The sequence below is a fragment of the Aegilops tauschii genome, chromosome 4 (assembly GCF_002575655.3).
Source record: "Aegilops tauschii subsp. strangulata cultivar AL8/78 chromosome 4, Aet v6.0, whole genome shotgun sequence".
NCBI lineage: Eukaryota > Viridiplantae > Streptophyta > Magnoliopsida > Poales > Poaceae > Aegilops > Aegilops tauschii.
In genome coordinates this window covers 23528883-23535634 of record NC_053038.3, presented here as the reverse complement: position 1 = coordinate 23535634, position 6752 = coordinate 23528883, and the positions used below count along the sequence as shown (strand labels likewise).

The following is a 6752-nucleotide window of genomic DNA, read 5'->3' as shown; positions in this document are numbered from 1 at the left end:
CCTTGCTTGCGAGTACTTTGGATGAGTATTCACGGTTGCTTTTCTCTCTCTTTTCCCCCTTTCCCTTCTACCTGGTTGTCGCAACCAGATGCCGGAGCCCAGGAGCCAGACGCCACCGTCGACGACGACCCCTACTACACCGGAGGTGCCTACTACTACGTGCAGCCCGCTGACGACGACCAGGAGTAGTTAGGAGGATCCCAGGTAGGAGGCCTGCACCTCTTTCGATCTGTATCCCAGTTTGTGCTAGCCTTCTTAAGGCAATCTTGTTTAACTTATGTCTGTACTCAGATATTGTTGCTTCCGCTGACTCGTCTATGATCGAGCACTTGTATTCGAGCCCTCGAGGCCCCTGGCTTGTAGTATGATGCTTGTATGGCTTGTTTTATTTTTAGAGTTGTGTTGTGATATCTTCCCGTGAGTCCCTGATCTTGATCGTACACGTTTGCGTGTATGATTAGTGTACGATTGAATCGGGGGCGTCACAGCAGGAACCCTCTTCCTGCGGGGCTCGCCGTCAACATCACCAGCGTCATCTCGTCTGATCTTATACTGCAATGCACCGCTGCAGCAATTCCAGTGTGGTACCGAGCTTTGTGTTGCCATCTTCGCAATTGGGGTACAACCCTTTTTTGTGATCCTCTAACATGCGATCGAACTTCAGCTTCTCCTTTTCAATTTCGCACTTTCCCCTTGCATGAACAATGACCCAGGGGAGATCATCATCGGGCACATCGTCCGGTTCCTCTTGATCTTCAGCTTCCCCTGTTGCAGCATCACCGTATTCAGGGGGCACATAGTTGTCATTGTCCTCTTCTTCTTCGTTGTCTTCCATCATAACTCCTATTTCTTCGTGCTTCGTCCAAACATTATAGTGTGGCATGAAACCCTTATAAAGCAGGTGGGTGTGAAGGATTTTCTGGTCAGAGTAAGACCTCGTATTCCTACAATTAGGGCATGGACAACACATAAAACCATTCCGCTTGTTTGCCTCAGCCACTTCGAGAAAATTATGCACGCCCTTAATGTACTCGGAGGTGTGTCTGTCACCGTACATCCATTGCCAGTTCATCTGCGTGCATTATATATAATTATTTGTGTCAAAAGTAAGAAAATTAGACAAGTATCTATCTAAAGTAAGATTTTTTTCTTTCAGAAAGAAGATAAGAACAAGAGGTTCACCACGGTGGTGCCGGCGACGAGATCAGCGCGGGCGATCGACGGCGGTGAAGACAAGGACGGGGCATGACAGACCACTAAACCTAGACAAATCTCGGAAAAAATGGAGCTCGGAGGTCGAGCTTCGAGAGGAGAAAGCTTAACTAGTGTGGCTCGCGCATTTCATCGAACACCTCATGTGCATAGGAGGTGACCTAGAGCACCCAAATGCCCTCCCCTCGCCGTCCAGCAAAAAACAGAGCACTGTGGAGTGCTCTGCTCGCCGGCGATGGGATATATATAGGCAACTCATTTGTCCCGGTTCGTGGTTCGAACCGGGAATAAAGCCCATCCTTCTGTCCCGGTTCGTGCCACGAACCGAGACCAATGGTTGTGGGCCAGGAGCGAGGCCCATTGGTCCCGGTTCGTGCCTAGAACCGGGACAAATGGGTCCAGAGGAACCGGGACCAATGCGCACGAGGCCCCGGCCGGCCCCTGGGCTCACGAACCGGGACGAATGCCCCCATTGGTCCCGGTTCGTGGCAGAACCGGGACTAATGGGCTGGCCAGGCCTCAACCAAAGCCCTGTTTTCTACTAGTGATGCGTAGAGGGTCAGAAGGATCATGCAAATGTGGTGATTGAGAATATTGCCAACAAACTAGTCCACGACATGCACTATGAAGAGCTCGTCCAGTTAGTGGTCAAGTATCACGTGGACTATCTGAACCAGAAGATCTCCAAAAAGGACGCTCGAGTGAAGCATCTTTCACGGGACAATTACATCAAGGCAAGTGACGATGGATCCTCGCTATTCCCTACATTACCGCAAATTAGATTCCTTAGTAAGATGTATGTTTTTACTTTACAAGTGATTCCTCGATGGTGCGCTGACAAACGTCCGTGTTGGGAGAAGATCGTCGAACAGTGGACAGACCCAGGGTGGAGGAATGAACACAAGGCAATAGGAGAACGGCGTAAGTTGATGGGTTATCCAGGACATGTCTAGGAAACCTCACCATCCCAGGTGTCGTCTCCAAACATGTAGCCAACAACATCCATTTCCTTTCATCATGTTTTCTTTCATTTGTGGGCATTCCCTTGATTGTTTGGATCATTTTCTTTTGCAGAAAGAACACACCGGCAAGGATATCTCTTACTTCAAGGCGTGGACCATCAAACGTACCAAAGACGACAAGGATAGGGAGCCTCTCCACCCGGAGAGGTACTGGATCAACTCTAAAGCCTGGTCAGATGGGGAGAACTACACCAAAAAATTGAAGGAGGCATACGGGCAAGAGGTTGATCCTCACGTGTGGCCATTTGACCATCTTGTGGCCATTGCCACGACAGGCGGTAGACCGAATGGCCGGATGGCGGTTCACCTCGATTTTGTCATAATCTCCTCCCTTCTGAGAGTCGACATGCTCCGTGCTATGAGTACTAGCTCTACTCCTACCATAGAGCGTCACGTACCACATACCACGACCATTATTGAGGATATTCAGGTCAGCGCTTCTTCATTGATCCTTCATGGTCCTGTATGTTTGCATTTCAACACGAATGACATTTGCATTGCCATATTGTAGACTCGACTGATTGACACCCAGAAAGAACGAGATGATGACCGGGCTAAGCTGAAGGCACAAGATGATCTAGTGAAGACTTTGCAGCATATGGTGGCCAATCTTTATTCCATGCAAGGCAAACAAGTGCGAGAGATACCACCGATGCCAAAATGGAACATTGTGAGTTTCGTTCAAACTATTTCTATCACCATTTTCGGCATTACCATATGCATTCATCTCATTATTGGTTCTATTCATCATAGCTCAATCCATCACAAGGGTCGAACAATGTTCCAGTAGTTCCACCTCAAGTTGGTGGAGTTGAGGAAGCAAACGCCACAAAAGATGTTGATGATACCACTCCGATCTCCAAAACCATGTGAACTTCATGTTATGTTGTGTTTGAAACTGTTCCGTGTATGTGCTTGAGAACTATTGCATCTTGTGTGATCTTGAGACTTGCAAACTTGTGGTAGTCGAGTGTGCTTGACAGCTATTGCACCTTTCATGCACTATTTCTTTTATGTGGGATGTTCTTGAGAATCAATGCTTTCTTTGTTCAATGATGCCTATATGTGACATGTTCTATGTGTGATGAACTATATGCTACTGCTGTATATGTTTTGCTGCAGGAAAGAAACAAAAACGCCAAAAAAGGCTGCTGGGCACAACAAGACCGAGAGGGTCTCTCGGCATAGACGGTGAAACTGGAACTTTTACCGAGAGGGCTCTCGGCAAAGGGTGTCAACCTATAGCGCCGCTGATAACTTTACCGAGAGTACTCTCGGTAAAAGTACAAGGTTTGCCGAGAGGGACTCTCGGCAAAGATGGCCCTCAGCGTGTTAACGCGGACCCACATGTCAGGAGCTGACACGTGGCGCACTGCTACTGGCTCTCTTTGCCGAGAGTGGCTCTCAGCAAAGATGGCCCTCGGCGTGTTAACACGGGCCCACATGCCAGGAGCTGACACGTGGCGCACTCCTATTGGCTCTCTTTGTCGAGAGTGGCTCTTGGCAAAGATGGCGCTCGGCGTGCTAACTCAGACGCACATGTCAGGAGCTGACACGTGGCGAACTCCTACTGGCTCTCTTTGCCTAGAGTGGCTCTCGGCAAAGATGGCCCTCGGCGTGTTAACATGGACCCACATGTCAGGAGCTAATATGTGGCGCACTCCTATTGGCACTCTTTGCCGAGAGTGGCTCTCGTCAAAGATGGCACTCGGCGTGTTAACTCGGACCCACATGTCAGGAGCTGACACGTGGCACACTCCTATTGGCTCTCTTCGCCGAGGGTGGCTCTTAGAAAAGATGGCCCTCGGTGTGTTAACGTGGACCCACATGTCAGGAGCTGACACGTGGCGCACCGGTATTGGCTCTTTTTGCCGAGGGTGTCTCTCGGCAAAGATGGCCCTCAGCGTGTTAACGTGGATCCACATGTCAGGAGCCGATACGTGGCGCCCTCCTACTGGCTCTCTTTGCTGAGGGTAGCTCTCGGCAAAGATGGCCCTCGGCGTGTTAATGCGGACCCACATGTCAGGAGCTAACACATGGCGCACTGGTATTGGCTCCCTTTGCCGGGGGTGGTTCTCGGCAAAGATTGCCCTCGGCGTGTTAACGCGGACACACATGTCAGCACCTGACACGTGGCAACTGCCGTCCTGGGTTGTTGTCCGTTAGCTAGTTTATTTTGCCGAGTGTTACTATTTGCCTCTCGGCAAACACTTTGCCGAGTGCCCGTGTCCTGGCTCCCAGCATATTTCTGTTTGCCTGAGAGGTGCAAGCCGGGTGGCTGTTGCCGAGTGTAGCACTCGGCAAAGGCTTTCCCGGAAGGTTTTGGCCCTTTGCCGAGTGTCCGTGGCACTCGGCGTATATGTCGAGTCCAGTAGTGTAAGTAAGTGATGTTTCTGAAAGCACCTTCATCTGGCACCTTGCCTTGTAGATTATTGAAGGATAAATCCAATTTGTACAATGATGTCAAATTTTGTAGAACCACAGGGATTGACCCTGATAAGTTGTTGTGTGCAATGTATAGTTCTCTTAAGTTTTCAATACTACCAAGTGCCTCATGAATAATACGAGAGAACTTATTCATGGTCAGGTTCAGTTTTCTGAGCCCCTTTATATTTATCAGTGATCGAGGTATGCTTCCGTCGAATGAGTTATTGTCTAGTAATAACAACTCCAACACCTTGCAATTTTGAATAACGTCGGGTATGTCACCAGACCGCTGGTTTCCTGATAGAATCAACTGGTTAGGGTTTGTTAAGCTACCAACTTCATTAGGAAGGGGTCCAGAAAGGGAATTATAGGACAAGTCCAAGTACAAAGAAAGGCCAAGCAATTTAAAATCTCTTTGGGTATTGAACCATTCAATCTGTAGTTTGTTGACAGATCTAGTACAAAGAGGTTTTTCAACTCCCCAAGGCTTGCTGGAATCGGTCCCTCCAAGTTTCCATAGTATGCATAAAGCCTGTTTAACTATGAAATATTTCCTAGGGATGGAGGTATAAGGCCATATAAGCTATTCTTGTACAAGCCTAGTTCAATCAAGTTCTTTAGCTTACCAATACTCTCGGGAATCACTCCGGATATGGAAGTATTCGCTATCACAAGCCTTTTGAGCGCAACCAAATTGCCTATGTCCACATGAATACTCCCAGAGATCCTATTGTGTACTAAGTATAAGTTCTTGAGAGATGTCGAGAGGTTCACAATTGATCCAGGTAATTTTCCTCCAAAATAGTCACCTCCAAGGAGCAGTTTCTATAGTTGTGTCTAGTTTGCCATAGAAGTGATAAATTCCCACCCATTGTTGTCATTCGCTTCAAGCTCATTGTCAGCCAAGTTTAGATATTGGATAGCTCCTAGCCTTCCCAAAGAGGGAGGCACATAGCCACTAAACCTATTCTCCCGCAGGTAAAGATCTACTAGGAACGATAGATTAGATATTGAGGAAGGGATTGTTCCCGTGAAGTGATTTCTACCCAAGCCAAGACCTTTCATCTTGGGGAAGTTACTTCCGATATCAGTTGGAATGCTTCCGTACATCATACTGAGCCCGACCCAAAGAGACAGTGACGACAAGTTGTAGAAAGAAGGTGGAAGCATACCAGAGAGGTTGTTTGTGGACAGTATTAATACTTGCACGTTCTGGATGTTGCCAATCCCTGGTGCGATTGAGCCCACGAGCCGGTTATAGGAGAGATCAAGGAATTGTAGATAGGACATGTTGGCCAGTGATGCCGGTATGGGCCCTGTGAAGCTGTTCTCCTTGAGGAAGTTTGCAGTCAGGGACATGAGCTTTTCGCCGAGCTCGGGAGGGATGCGACCCACAAGCTTGTTATGATGTCGTCTTATTTTTTCCTTGCTGACAATGGAACTCATGGATTGTGCTAGAGAAGGAGTTGTCGTTCAAGTGTAGTGTTCGTAGGCGGGTGAAGGCGGCCGAGGCTTCCCGGAATGTCTCCGTGGAGCGAGTTGGACCCCAGATCAAGTGTATACAGGAACGTGAGAATCTCGAGGGCTAGGGAGAGCAGTCCGGTGAGGCCGGTGCGCGCCACCACCCGCGCAGGCCTCTTTCAGTGGCTGCACTCCACACCTTCCCAGCTGCAGTAGTCGCTGTTGTCGTTCCAGGAGGCCAGCGAGCCGCCATCGCTGTACTTTTGCGCATTCGCGAAAAAAAAGCAAGCAGTGCAACGTCATCACCAGCACTAGCAACAACGGTCATAGAGATGGCAAAAATTGATCATAACAGTGTCATGGCAATGGCACATATTGGTGTGTTCCTCTTGTGCTCTTGGTTTGGTTGCCAAGTAACATTAGCAAGTTCCATATATGTACTAGCTTAGCTTACTTGCTCATGTGCGTGTTGCAAGTGCTGTGCTAATATCTAAACAAAGCCAAAATCGCTATTTACGTATTCGTTCACATACTTGGTCATGATGTAGACTTGGTCCTCTTTTTGACTTGCTTGGCAATGAGCTAATAACTATGGATCTCAGACCTAGCTGCAGACTTGATCAGTAACTT

General features: G+C 48.4%; 1 pseudogene; it reads right to left on the bottom strand.

The window, feature by feature from the left end:
* Positions 1-3330: 3330 nt before the first annotated feature.
* Positions 3331-6462, bottom strand: LOC109736642 (uncharacterized; annotated as a pseudogene).
* Between the last annotated feature and the right edge of the window lie 290 nt (positions 6463-6752).